Below are 15,861 nucleotides of genomic sequence, written 5' to 3' on the forward strand. Positions count from 1 at the left end.
CCGCCGTTCAAAATGGCTAAATGAATATAATTTCACATTAATAGCCACATACGAACGTCACATGTGTGCACATGTCAACAAGCTTCACACACAAAGTCAAAATATGTGCTATCGTGACGAACTTCAAAATATGTAGAAACCTTTATCCCGGGATTCCGCCCAAGGTTCAAGGAGCACCTTGTAACGGGCATGTCTGTCCGAAATGCCACGTTACAAGGGTTCATCAGATTTGTTTCGCTTCAATTAAATGGGTACAATTTCACTGCGCTTTTGTTTTTCAATACAATCTATAAATCTCACCATAAACGTTAATTGAAAGACCGTTAAGTTTTCAAATTTTGGAATTTGATCTAAGGACATTGGAAAATGCAAACCGTCGTATTGTAGCACTGAGCTGAAATGCGGGTAGGAAGTGATTTTGCAGGGATTGTTGTTAGCTGGAAATAGGGCTGCACCGACCGACCATAGAAAGCAATATGAGTCACTGTTACGGATGTTGACAACGGCCTTCTTATCTTGAATATTTTTGGGAAGTGGTGTGTATGTGAACACACCGCCTCGTAGTGGCACGAACTTGTTCAGATTCACAGTTAAATTGATTATTTCAGTTAGCGACCAACCAGAGTCTTTCTCTTGAAAATAAAATCTTTCACCTTGGCCAACACTTTTTGCTTTACGTTCTCTTCGAACCACCCGTGTATGTCAGCTAGCTGGAAGATGATCTGGTTTCTGGTGTTGAAATATTTCATTTCTTCAACAAGTTCAGCGTTTTTCGTTATATTGAATTTACAACACAAGACACAGTTTGCTTTTAAACTTCCCATTTTTTGTAGCATTTTCTTCAATCTTGCAACGACGAGGTGTCTTGCATCTTCCAAAAACCTGTGCAAATCTTTATGCCACAGATTGATAATGGCTCCCGTTCGAATTCGGCTCTCGAAAGCTGTCTCCAAATCTTCCCACCGTACTCGATCGCTTTTTCGTCGGCTTCATAACCCGTCACCCACTTTTTGAAATTGTTGAAATTTGGCTGTCAACGATTTCAGAATTCCAATTGTAGTCAAAATTCTTGTCTTCTCCCTGATCGTTGAGGCATTGTTGCATAAGATTTTATTCAAAAGCCTGGTATTTTGGGTTCCAAATCGAATCCACTTTTGAATCTCTGCCGGTGACGATTTTTCAGTTAAAATCGTGAACACCGTTTCCATGATTTTTATTAATTTTAAACACTTTTCGGATCCATGTTTGTTTCTTCTTCTTTCGATCACGCACTTGGCAAAGATAGAGTTGCAAAGCTTGCTCTAGAATGACCGCTCTACGCTGACACGGTTCCTTTCATGGGTAAACAACGACGTGACTCACACATTGTCGAAAATTCGTGAACAGCCGTATGCAATATTCTTCAGCAAAAAAAATTTCAAGACAGTTTTCGAACGAATCTGCAGCGCGTGGAAGATGGCAAGGTAGTTCTTGGAACTTGGCGAAGAAGTTTCGCACGCCTCATGTACGAGAGAGAGCTGTGAGAGCGAAGTAATCGCTATAGTTATACATGGAACTTGTTACCCGCAACCCTCAGCCCGACGCTCACGTGCCATAGCCGGCCCGAAACGCGCGAACGGACCCGGCGCGGGCAAATTTGCACATATTCTTATGTAAAACACGCACAGCCGTATACACGGCGCAAATGCCCGCGCCGCCGATCCGCGCAGCCGTTCGGTCGGCCAGCCTCTCTCCATGATCCGCGCCGGTCTATAAGCCTAAGGCTGCCGGCCGGGAGATCACAACTCTCTGGCACGCCCCGGCAACCATACCACTGCATCCCGCTTTCGGCTCCAGCCAAGAATAAAAGAAGTAATATAAAGAACCAACAGTCCTTCTAAGGATTCTTTTCTTTCCTCTCACATCTTCTCCCTATCCACCTTTCTCTCTTCCTGGCTCGCCGCCCCTTTCCAACCCAGCTCTCTCTACCCCCCGCCCCGCCGCTGTTCATTTTTTTTTTCTTTTCTTCCCTTTCCTTTTCTTCTTCACCGCCACCTCCCCCCCCCCCCCCCCCCCTTCTCGTTACATTGAGCATATAGCAAACTGTAATAGGGTTTGTAGATACCGTTCACCGAGAGCGTTAAAGGGATGTTTTACTTTGCCCACGGTATCAGTTTCACGATTTTAAGGTCTACGCACTAGGGCAGTAGGACAGAGTGAGAAGGATATATCCCGCTCACGACAAGTAACCGACAAGTGTCAACCACTTCATGATTTGGTATTAGTTTAATTGTGAACCTAAAACATATGAAGAAGTTGTACGAAGAGTGGGGTGCTCCGTCCGTCTGATGAATTCATTGGCAGTCGAGCTTGCAAACTGTAAAGGTGGGCGATTGAAATCAGTGCACTTATACAATTTTTCTACCTTGAGTATACAACAATTTTCGATTTTACTTGAGTGAATAGAAATAATTTAACGTGTGTGCGTTTTTTTTCAGATTATTTTCAAGAAAAAAATAACAACGTTCATCGTCACCTCAAGCTTTCAAAGTGTCATACATCGTGATTTCGATCAGTGAGTTGTACAAGAATATCAATTTTTTCACAAAATTCTGTGATCAATAATCAATACTTCAGCCATGTATTGATTTCTTTTCAGAAAATGGAGTACGTATATAATTTATCCAATGTGCGTGTGCCGCGAGAATGGGCCCACTACCTGCCCCGAGACTTCTTAGTTAAAGTGGTTCAACTCGTGATCACAGCCTACGGAGATGGGAGCCGGAACGATATTCTCATTTACTAAGCGGGTGTGTCAGCCCGCTTGGTAAGAGAGGGAAATCGCACTTTGTTATTCCAGAAAGTATAAGATAAAGAGTAATATACAATGAATTTCATGACTTTTATAACAAGTTCAATTAATTGGTTTCTTTACTTACTATTTTTTTATTTTTTTGCTTTTTCTGACAACGAAAACCTTGAAACTTTTGTGATACATACATGTCTTACGTTTCTAAGATATCATTTTACAACTTTTAGAAGCAATTTGATGTATACTTTTGTGTGTGATACATCATATCTTAAATTTCCAAAATTATTGTATGTTTCAGAGAGCTGTAAACAGCATCCAACATAGTAGTATATCTACGAGTATACATAGTTAATGTATACATAATGAGTACAGCAGAAAAAAAATAAAAGCTTTGTGAAAAAATTTACACAATATTCTTAAAGGTTATGAAACGTAGAATAATTGGAGACTTCTTCGAAAGTTTTTTGTTAAGTTTTTGAATTTGGTTCTTGATCACGTTCAGTAGTCGCACGGTCCATGCTGGTAAGAAGGAGACGCTGCACACGTTTTCCAGGTACCGTGTACAAATTAGGCGAGAGTCGACGCATCTTTGAATTCAATTTGACCGTACTGATCGCCCAGATACTGCAAGAGCAACCGCTCCTCCTCCATCGTCTGCACCGATATCTGATATTGGGTCTCTTTCTCGTTCAGCAGTCGCACAATCCGTGTTGGTAAGAATACGCTGAATTCGTTGTTCAGGTCTGTGACGACACGATTTTTTTGGAAAGATTTAGTAGTTATGTGTATCTTGACAAATTTAGATTCCCGAACTTTTTTGTCACTTTGTTGAGTTCTGACTTCTGCTTAATAACGGTTTTCAAGTCGTGAATATTTTTTAAGAACAGATCGATTCGCTGTTTCAATTCTGCTTCGTTTGAAGTTCTCGTCATGAGAGCTGAAGATGCAAGACTGTCTTTCTGACCTGAAATTCAGACTTTCATAGCCGTATTCCCTCCCCACCAGGCATACAGAATCGTTGAAAAACTTCTAGAAGCTACCGAAATGATGTGTCTTCGATTGTACGTTAGAACCATCCAGAATTCAACGTCGCACCTCAATCCGTTGTCCGCAGACCGCTCGCCGTTAAGTCAAAACTCGTCGAACGCATTGTTTGTCAGCCTAGATTCGTTCAAGGCCGTGAAAATCTTCTCGAACTTTCTGGAAGCTCTCAAAACCTGACACATGCCAGGATTCTCGGTCGAACGTCCGAGGATCCACGGTTTCCGCTCGAACGCCTGAGGATTCACGGAGTGCACCCGGTAATGCAGTTATCGATCCCGCTCGATGGCATGATTTTCTTCACCTACAAAGAGCACAATTTATCCCACAAAGGATAATACCACGGCAATTTCAGGCATGTTTTACCAACGATCATGGTCATTTGGAGGATTTTTTACCGACGATCTAGGTCATTTGGAGGAATTTTTACCAACGATCAAGGTCATTTGTGAGATTTTTTTACCGACGAGTGATCGGCAGAGCACGTTTTATCTTACGAGAGTGGGGGTAACCTTCAAGGGTTTGCGTCTGGGATGCACGGATAGGCGGATTGGTCAGCAGATAGGCGTCTTAGTCGGTAAAGAAGGTGTTTCTATCCAGAACTCTCCTTGTTATACTACTTACAAGAACTGTTAAATCGCAGTATTGAATTGAAAGGAGCCAAAATAGTTGAAAATTTGCCAAAATTATCAGTGGAAACCATTAGAAAAGGAGCAGCAATGGGAAATCCCACACTATAGCTGAAATCCCACCAGCAAGAAACAGACGATGAATTAACTAGCGAACATGCAGAAGGTTCGAGTGAAAGCAAAAACTCCTCAGCAAACGAGTCAGACGATGACAGCGACATGTTGAGCGACAGAGCAAGGTTAGAATTCTGTTTACACAAAGACGACTGGGAGCTGTTTATCAATAGGTTAGAAATACTGTTTTTAGACAAAAATACGAAAAAGGATAAGAAAGCTTCTGGAATGCTAAAAAGAATTAACGAAGAGGCTTACAAGTTGATAAAAAGTTTAAGTGCACCTATTGAAGTAATAAAACAGCCGTATGATGAATTAGTAAAATTGATGACTGACCACCTAAGCCCACAGCCTTCCGAAGTGATGGAGAGATGCAAGTCTAACCAAGCTGAACAGTTATCGAGTGAATCAGTTACTGAATTCGCGGCAAGACTAAAATCATTGGCATTCAATTACAATTTTACGGATATAAAAATTGCCCTTCGCGATCAGCTAGTGTGTGGAATACGGGACGAAGAAACGAGAGTCACATTGTTTAAAACGAAAAAGTTAAGTTTCGATGCAGCATTGAACGAAGCTGTAGCAAGAGAAAGTGCAGTGAAAAATGCATCTGGTTCTATGAACACACTTGAGAATAGAAACACGCAAAATGAAGTATTTGCAATGGATAATACGGAAAAGAAGTACAACTATAAAGACTGAATGAAAAGTTGAACATCAAAAGATCGTAATACACCGAGCAGAGGTAATGAAAATAGCCGAAAGCATTCGCAAGGGAATAGTAAACAAAACATCAAGTGCTATTGCTGCGGTGAGCCTAATCACAAGCGTCCCGAATGACGATATCGAGAGTCTACATGTAACTACTGCAATGGAACAGGTCACTTACAAGGAAACGTTTTCAGGTGTCGCCGTCCGATTTCGACGAAACTCTGGTATGTTATAGAGGGTCAAAATCGATGACATACGTATTTCTTTTTTATCGGCCCAAACTCATTTTGAAGGGGTAAAACACCCCCCCAAAGTTGACCACCTCCCAAGATGATTTTTCTGTTTTGCATACAAGGAGGTGATTTTGATAACTAATAATGACAGTAATAAATACCTTGTCAAAAGTAATGAAAAACACACTTCGAATATCTTCAAGAACTCTTTATTTTGGGGGTTAACTTGTATATACAAAGTTCATTTTTTACATTAGAAACAAGATGTTCATCAGAGCTCAATGAATCCAACAGCACTGTGAAGAGCATGCAAGAATACAGAATACGTGCTTTCGATTTTTTCCCAAAAACTGAATTCTTATCGACTTTTTTCCCAATATTGCGGATTATGTCTAGTATTTAGCTATGAATTATTGAATAACATTGTTTGAGGCTTGCATTCATTCTGGCATCGCTCTCTTATCATTTTACTGTTTTATCATTTTTTTTCAAGAAACGTAAATATTTTTAATTTCAAGCAGACTCTCAACTATTCGAAAATTCGATGTGTGTCATATGTAAACAAGTCACATCTCTACTTGAATTAATTCTATGGCACAGATATTTGAGGGGTAAGGGCTGGGAAAAAGAGAAACAAAAAACAAGTAGTGATTATTAGCCATTTTGCATTGAAAATATGGATGAAGAAATTTTTATTATTACTTTGATTCATACACTAAATACACCTGTAAATAGTTTTGTGAATAAATTGCGTTTTTATATAATACAAAATTGTTGAATATGCACATGATTCCTCTACCGTGGCCACACCCTTTAAACAAAAACAAGTTCCAAGTTTATCTATAAATCGCTTTATGGATGATAGTCGGTACAATAATGATATTCATCAAAAAAATGCTGTAGGCAAAGTGATTTTTTACACCAAGAACATCCGATTACTGCGACATTCGGGCAACCTTCGATTTCACAATTCGGATGAGATGACTGTCCAAATGCAAAATCGACGGGGTTACCAAATTCATCAGGTTTGTTTGCAATGAACCCGCTTTTATGCCACGCATAACGAAACAAATTATGATATCGCGGAGATGACAGTTGGTTGTGAACTAAAGACTGTTATTTTATTATATTATTCCTCAAATGTAAATTTAAATCATAATCAAGAAGAACTACGGTGTTTGAAAAATAACGAATATAATTTTTCCATATACGGAAGCTGAAAACATCGAGAGGTTGAATTTTTCCAGTGGTTCCTTTCGGTATCAATAAAGTCGTCAACTTTTTGTCTGGGGGTGTTGTCTCTTGCACAACTCTAGAACAATGCCCACTCCAAGAATCAATTAGAAGTAGACTCTTCGGTCCCACTTTTGGGATAAACACTTCTTCTAACCACATCTTGAAATGCTCTGTAATGAATCATTGTGATTGATACCGTTTGAATATATGCAGCGCGAAACAAGAATTATTATACCCGAAGTAAGTTTTCCTGATTTGGAAGCTGTGATGAAAACATTTGGCGGTCTGAATGAATGTTGTTCAACTATAGGTCCGAACGTTCCGGATGGTTCTATTAAAACAATAAATAAAGGAGATAATAATTTTCCGTCCGCTGAAATTGTAGGCTGTATAGTATAACTGTCCGTTGTTGAAGTTACTGATTGTACTATGCACGACACTTGTTCAGTTCCTTCTTCCGTTAACGTTCGTCCAGAATAAATCGCTATTTGGAAACCACTCTGATCAGAATTATATATATTTTGTAATCCATATTCGGAAACATAAGGTTCAACTCTTTACAAAAATTCTTCAGCACTCTTGTGTAAATATTCACTATTTTCCACTGATTTTCGCGTGACGAATTTATTGATTTTTCTGCTAATAATGCGATGGATCTTCTTAAAGTGAAGTAACCACGTTGGCGATGCTTCAAATCGAAAATTCTTACGACTGATAAGTCCTTGGGCCTTTAAAGCCCATCTTCGCAGATCCGTATCATGAACAATCAAGCCTGTGTCAATGGCATTTTTCATATTCTGCAATGTATACTCTGATATGCGAGCCAATTTTTCCATGTATGTCCCTCCCTGGTTGATTTGGTGTGCCCAACGACGCAATTCTCGTACTGATTTGACATTTTTATATCTATGACGAACCGTATCAATTGAGCGATTTTTTTCGTCTTTGCACGTCTCCAATATTCAACAGCTCTTCTTTTATAATCGAAACTTGAAGGTTCGTCATCTTCGGAACAGCTATCTTCAGGTCCTTCGGAAGGCACCTGAAAATCTGCATCTTCCACTGCGAACGTTTCAAGATTTTTGTAGGGCTCTTCAAAGTCAAGAGAATTTTCCTCAATCATTTCCACACTATTATATTCTGTCATGCTTTGTAATAAAATGTTTTCGAAGTTCGATACTATTTCACGTTCATCATTTGTTAACGGGGACTCGGGTATATTCATTACTTCAAATGCTGCCCACAGAAGTTTAATAACGTTTATTGGATTCACTTTCGTTGTAAACGTGAGAAGAAATTCAATAACTGCTCGAAGTTCTGTTATTAACGTATTAACAAGCACTGAACGGTCTCACGACTTTTCATATTGAAAATATCCGAAAGATACGCGTCATCGTTAAAAAAAATATCTGTGCCATAGGAATAATTCAAGTAGAGCTATGACTTGTTTACATATGACACGCATCGAATTTTCGAATAGTTGAGAGTCTGCTTCAAATTAAAAATATTTACGTTCCTTGAAAAAAAATGATAAAACAGTAAAATGATAAGAGAGCGATGCCAGAATGAATGCGAGCCTCAAACAATGTAATTCAATGATTCATGGCTAAATACTAGACATAATCCGTAATATTGGGAAAAAAGTCGATAAGAAATCAGTTTTTGGGAAAAAATCGAAAAAACGTATTCTATATTCTTGCATGCTCTTCACAGTGCTGTTGGATTCATTGATCTCTGATGAACATCTTGTTTGTAATGTAAAAAATGAACTTTGTATATACAAGTTAACCCCTAAAATAAAGAGTTCTTGAGAATATTCGAAGTGTGTTTTTCATCACTTTTGAGAAGGTATTTATTACTATCATTATATTAGCTATCAAAATCACCTCCTTGTATGCAAAACAGAAAAATCATCTTGGGAGGTGGTCAACTTTGGATATGTGTTTCACCCCTTTAAAATGAGTATGGGCCGATAAAAAAGAAATACTTATGTCATCGATTTTGACCCTCTATAACATACCAGAGTTTCATCGAAATCGGAGGGGGACACCTGAAAACGTTTCCTTGTTAGAGAAGGTGTGTTTCAAAAAGAAGGCGTCAACGCTACAGAAGATTGACGAAAACGACGAAGCAGACGACGATTCAACATCGCATCATCTTCACAGTCGTGTTCACAGCGGGACAATTTCTTTAAACTTGATGTATACGGCGATCGTATGTATGAGTGTAAACACGTAAGTGATAAAAGTAAGCATGCGAACGCGGAACCTATGTATATTGATGTTTTGATAAACGGAGCAAATGTGAGTATGGAAATTGACTCAGAGACGTACGCGACGGTCATTTCAGAAACCGAGAAAATAAATCTTCAAAAATTTGAATATTGTTAAGACCGAAGTTAAATTGCGAACGTATGATAGTAGGGAATTACGTCCGCTTGGGAAACTGATAAAATTATAGGTAGAGTTTAACGAAAAAATTTGTTCGGCAGATTGTTTCGTAATACCCGGTAGCGGACCTACACTGATCGGTCGGCAATGGCTTGCAGCACTGGGACATTGGCCATTACAATTTGGTAATAATATTAAGGTAAACAAAATGATGATCGGAAAAGTGAATGCTTATTTTTGCAATAAATATAAGAAATTATTTAGTGAAGAACCAGGTTTATGTAACAAAATCGAAATAAATATTTACTTAAAAGAGGGCGCTCAACCTGTTGCATTAAAATGTAGACATGTACCGCATTCGCTAAAACCACCAATAGAACAGGAAATTGATAGATTAGTAAGATTAGATCATTTAGAGTCAATAGATCATAGTGACTGGGCCACGCCCATTGTTCCAACTTTCAAAAGTAATGGCAAAATTAGAATTAGCAGAGATTTTGAATTGACGCTAAATCCTTGGCTTAAAATTGATAACTATCCGTTGCATACAATAGATGAAATTTTTACGACTTCACAACGTGGAGAATCCTATTCTGAGTTGGATTTGGTGCATTGCTGCATGAAATTTGGAGTACAGAAAGATAACAGAGATTCGTTAACGATCGTAACGCATAAAGGGTCATTTCGATATAAAAAACTTCCTGAAGGTGTATCGCTTGCGCCAACCAACGTGCAAAGAAAAATGGATGAATGTTTGAGAGGAATTGATGGTGTAATATCATACATTGATAATATTCACGTAACAGGGCGGACGCACGAAGAACATGTAAAAAACTTGGAAACGGTTTACGAACGGTTATTAGAAAATGGGTTGGTATTAAATAAAGAGAAAAATGTAGATTGATGCAAAATAAAATTGAAGTATTAGGATTTGTAATAGATAAAAATGGCCTGCGTAAGGCTAAGTCAAAGGTAGATGCAATGGTCAATGCACCAAGACCAAAAAACTTCAAAGAATTAGCTTCGTTTTTAGGTTTAATTAATTTTTATGCGAGATTTTTGGAAAAGAGGTCAGATAACCTGAAACCTTTATATGATTGTGCAAACGCAAATGAATTCGTTTGGGATTCAAAATGTGACAAAGCATTTAAATGGGTAAAAGATGAATTAATTTCGCCGCGCGTTTTGGCAAACTTCGATCAGAAAGAACAAGTAGTATTAGCTTGTCACGCGACATCATACGGATTATCCGCGATTTTACCGCACAGATACAAAGACGGTTTGGAAAGGCCGATAGCGTACGCGTCGAAAAAGATTGACAAGCAAGAATTGAAGCGTACAATATTAGATATGGAGGCGATGGCAATTATTTTTGGGTTCAAACGTTTTTATAAATTCATTTTTGGTAGAGAAATAATTTTGAGAACCGGTAATAAACCCTTACAATTGATTCTGGGTCCGAGGAAGGGTATACCGGTAATCGCAGATAGTAGGTTGCAACGATGGGCTTATTATTTATCTGGATTTAGATATAAAGTAGAATATACAAAATCAAAATTAAATGCCAACTGTGATGCATTGTCTCGTCTTCCGGTAGATAATGATACTGAGTTAATAAATACTGATTTTTCAAATGTTTATTTTTTGGATGAGGGCATAAGTTCTTTTAATAGTAAAACGTTAGCTGTAGAAAGTAAAAGGGACAGCACAGTACGTAATATCATAAAGTACACAATGACCGGCTGGCCAGAGGTGAAAGATATTACCGATGACGGAAAAATGTATTACAGTAAAAGGCTTGAACTCACAGTTGACAAAGAATGTTTATTTTGGGGATTGCGAGCAGTAATACCGATGTCACATCCTCGATGCCCCCTGCCCCTACCCATTAGTTTTATTTTTGATTACCTTTCAATTTATCATTGAATACATTTATATTTTCTATTTTTTTTATTTGAGTCTCCGTATACATTGCCTGCATACGGCTCTCTTTATTACTTTTTACTACTTCGGGGAATGAACACCCTAAGCTATCAATAACCTTACTGTTTAGATAATTCTTCGAGACAATCCTTACCCAAACAGACTTGTGTATACAAACTCCGTAAGAGGAACCAAATGACCTAACACGTGCAGCGGATAGATCCGTATGGGTCTATCTCAACTGTCTGTTTGGGCAGTATTGTCCCGAACATAAAAAAAGTATATCTTCATTACATACAAAACACAGCACGGAAATTCCTACCCGCACGTGTGGAAAAGGCGGGATAGCTCATGATAAATTCTCATGCTACACCGTACCCGAAGGACGGGGGTAGTCTTGACAAATCAAAAGACTCAAAATTTTATCAGGACCTCCTGATTGGTCCAGCATCCCTTAAGGATACTAGTAACCAATCAGGAAGTAGTTTAGACAAAAGCACGCAAATCTTTTAAAGAGAGTCGTCAGAGAGTAGTCAGAGAGTGTCAGAGTCGTCAGATAGTCGTCATTTTCATTAGTCGTCATTTTGCAGTAGTCGTCAGAGAGTCGTCAGAGTAGTCAGTCGTCAAACAGTCGTCATTCATTTTGGTCATTCAGTCTTTAACAAGAAATCACTCTCTCAGTTTTAGATAATCCAATCACATCAAGCGCTAAGTGAATTCCGTATTTTTTTACTTAAATATAAACTTTTTTCCACCTTTATATATAACTAAAATTATTTTAACCATCTTCATAAACCTAAATTGAATAAACGAATAGTTGTGTGTTAAAACTTATATCATGAGTAAACCAATCAATTACCTTTGATGCATTCATTCAATTAATCCATCTAGTGTAATTACTTATCCTTTCTTTTGAAACCCTACAAGTGAAGTTACACAGTTTACAAGCTGATAAAAGCTAAATAATCAATCAATTAATACCGTATCCAGTCCTCGTCGAGCACGCAGAGCCGCCTCACAGAGCCCGAATCAATAGTTAACAACAAAAGGTGAGTGACCATTTTTATATGAAAGCCAGTTCAATTAAGAGGGAAAACGGTGTCAAAATTCCAATAATTCATATCCAGGAAAATTAGTCTGAACTAAGCGTTATATTTATGGAGTGGTTTGGTCATCAGCCAACCCAGCCCATAATACCGGAGAAAATGCAAGACCAAGTTTTAAAAGAATTACACGCTTCGCATATGGGCATTGTAAAAATCAAAATGCTTGCGCGCTCATATGTCTGGTGGCCCGGTATTGACAAAGATATTGAGAATTTTATCAATAATTGTACAACATGTTTAATTGAACAAAAAAAGCCGCCGCAATCACCATTAACTACATGGCCTTGGCCTGATCGCGTATGGAGCCGCATACATTGTGATTTCCTAGGACCATTCTATGGAAACATGGACTTAGTTATAATTGACGCACGCTCAAAATGGCCCGAAGTTATAAATTTTCAGAAAAATACCAAAGTGTATAAGTTAATTAAAAAGTTTGATTAGTTATTTTCACGGTTCGGGTTGCCTGAAATAGTAGTAACGGACGGAGGTCCACAGTTTCGAGCCATTGAATTTATAGATTATTTAAAGAAAAAGGGAGTGCGGTACGTTTTGTCAACACCTTATCACCCAGCGTCTTACTGTGAAGCTGAAAACTTTGTGGACACCTTCAAAAATACGATTACAAAAATTGTACAAGGGGGGAAGACGCTCGAAACCGCGATTAACACATTTTTAGGTGATTACCGCAACGTTGAACATTGTACTACGGGAAAGTTTCCGGAACAGTTAATGTACAACCGTAGCATGCGTACGCAATTTGATCTGTTGAAACCGTCTGTATCCGCAACAGTTGAACCGAGACAGTGAGCACAAATTGTAGCAAAAGCAGGGAAGCGTCAGAATAATGTTGACGTAGGTGATGCTGTCTTGATAATTTTGGTGTTAGAGGAGAAAAACGCCTTGCAGGAGAAGTTGAAAAAAGGTTAGGTCGATCGACATACTTAGTGCGCGATTGCAATAATGCGTTGCAAAAACGTCATCTCGATCAGCTTGTAAGACGTCTGGATCAAAATAAACCGGTAAGGCGTTTCCCGCGACTAAAGAAGATTTAAAAAAAGCGGAAAGTTGAGGTATACGAGTATGTGACGAGTATGCATGTGTGTAAGTGTAGTTCAAAGGTGAGACCACAGCGCTCGCACACCGGTAGCTCGGGAAAACACTCGGTCTACAGACTCGGCGCGTGTCGGTCACGTGCGACAACTGTAATAAGTATTGTTCTGTAGTTCAGTACCATCCAATGTAGTAATGAATAAATATTGTTTATAGTTCACAGTTCAACCAAGTGTTTTATTTATTGTGTGCAAATACACAACATATTGAATAATGTAAAGAAACTTAAATTTTTCCACCCTGATTTTAGCAATTTCTCTTTTTTTCCAAATAGTTCTTGAAAGGCCCCAATTTTGTACATAAGTTTCATTAGTGACCAGCCTGTGTGAGACAATTTATGAATTGTAGTGTTATTTAATTCTAATATCAAATCTTATTGATTATATGATGTCAAAATTGATACATCAAGAATGATTTATTTGATGGAATATGTTCTTGGATTTCGAAGTATTTCAGTCCGTTTTTTTTTCAACCGCCTTGTGTTCTGATGTTCTTGCTGTATACATATTTGATCCTGTTTCATTTTTCCAAGCGTGAGTCTTATGTACTCCTTTACTGCTTTTCACGTGTTTCCACTTTGCTATTTTCTTCTCACTGAATAATTCTAGTTCGTCTGCAGTGATCAGAAGGAGTTTGATTGCTGACGTGTATTTTCTTACTGCCTCAACAAACGAAGAAGCGTTTCGGATGGATCTAATTGGTTGTTTCAAAAGATTGTGCTATGTTACATAATGCATACCAGCCTACTTATCCCATCTCAAGCTCTTTTCCATGGCCTGTAGTAGTAGATATCTATTTTCTGCGGTGGTGAAGTAATTTTGAAAATCGGTTCCAATACACAGAATTGAAAAAATCTAATGTTTTGAACCAACTAACCGAATCTATCTGAAACACTTCTTCGTTTGTTGAGACAGTAAAAAAATACACTTCAGCAATCAAACTTTTTTTGATCACTGCAGGCGAACTAGAATTATTTCGTGAAAAAAAAAATAGCGGAGTGGAAACACGTGAAAAGTATTAAAAGAGTGCAGAAAACTCACGCTTGGAAGAATGAAACTGGATCAAATATCTATACATAGCAAAAACATCAAAACACCGACTGGTTAAAATAAAAAATAGACTGAAATATTTTGAAATCCTAACAAATATTCTATCAAATAAACCAGTCTTGATGTACCAAATTAGTCATCATATAATTATGAAAATTTGGAGTACAGGATGTTAGCCCTGCATTTGAAAAATTTTTGAATTTCAAGAGCTGCTCTGGTTTGCTCGGAGGTTGCTGTACATTGCTCTAGAATAGTATGTCTGTGTTAATAAGGTGTTAAATGACCATGCGTGAAGCGCTTGGGTTCATACACACAACTGAAAAAAGAAATGAGCGCCTGGTAGTTCACGCCGTGGAAGTTATTCTAGTCAGCGCCTTGGGTCACCTGACCCTTGACAACAAGGCGCGAGTTCCAAACACTTCGCCATTTCAACAGTCTGCAAACTTCAAATCGAAAAAGACAGAAATGAAAATACCATTTTTTACACCAGTCACCCTTTTTTGCGGAAGTAAATTTTTCCCGGCTGTTCTGAGTTGCTCTAGTTCTTCCGAGTATTGCTCCAGAATAAGAACGCTGTGCAATGATTACCGTTTAAACGTAAACCAAAATGTCATGGGGGAACTTCGCCATCCATTTTTTTAGGTAAAAATTTTTAAATCAACTTTTTGATATTATAAAACACGTTCTGAAGAAAAATAATCAAGTGATCGGGGAATCATGTTCAAAGTTTGCGAATTTTGAGGGTTGCTCTGGTTTGCTTTTAGGTTGCTTTACATTGCTTCAGGAAAGTATGTCTGCAAACTCAAAATCGGAAAAATAGAAATGGGAATAAAAACCTTTTTCACACCAGCCCCCCTTTGTTGAAAGATTGAACTCCTCGCAATTGCTCTGATTTTTTCTAGCCGTTCCGAGCATTGCTCCAGAAAAACACAATTATACAACGTAAAAACGTTAAATATAAATTACAGACTATCAAAGAGTATAAAAATAATACAAAAAAATATAGCAGTTGAGGAAAATATGTATTGAAAAGGGGGGGGGGGGGGGGGGGGGCATGCGTGTAGTCTTCCCTGTACCACGTGCCTTCTATACGTATAATAGATTGTAACCAATATTATTAATTTTGTGTGTGAGGTTTAAAGAATAAGTGAGATGAGATTGGTTACCCTACGGCGCAGTTACTAACCTGAATAATTAGATATTGAGAGATAATAAAAGAGAAAGATATGACTGTTGGGCGCCAGACGCACATGCGTCAGAAAATAGATAATTAGAGAAAAAGATATAGATAAAGACAAGATCAGATTCTACGACGGTTTTGCACAGCTTGCTCAGTATAGACAAGATGATGGTAGAGGGGAGGGGTTGAATCCAATAGATAAAATAAGAAACAGGTGAAGCAAAAATAGTGTCGAATATATTGGCTAAGAAGCGATAAATCTTAATAACAAGCAAGCAACTGAAGAGATTGAGATACAATTAAGATAGGTGAGATAATTAATTTACAGCCAGAGAAAAGTTAAGC

At 38.1% G+C, this 15,861-nt stretch overlaps 1 protein-coding gene across 4 annotated transcripts in view; it reads left to right on the top strand.

The window, feature by feature from the left end:
* LOC124307480 (dipeptidase 1-like) overlaps positions 1–15,861 on the top strand; it is a 1,861,010-nt gene that overhangs the window by 339,434 nt on the left and 1,505,715 nt on the right. The window lies entirely within an intron of this gene.

Source organism: Neodiprion virginianus, chromosome 6 (genome assembly GCF_021901495.1).
Source record: "Neodiprion virginianus isolate iyNeoVirg1 chromosome 6, iyNeoVirg1.1, whole genome shotgun sequence".
Lineage (NCBI taxonomy): Eukaryota > Metazoa > Arthropoda > Insecta > Hymenoptera > Diprionidae > Neodiprion > Neodiprion virginianus.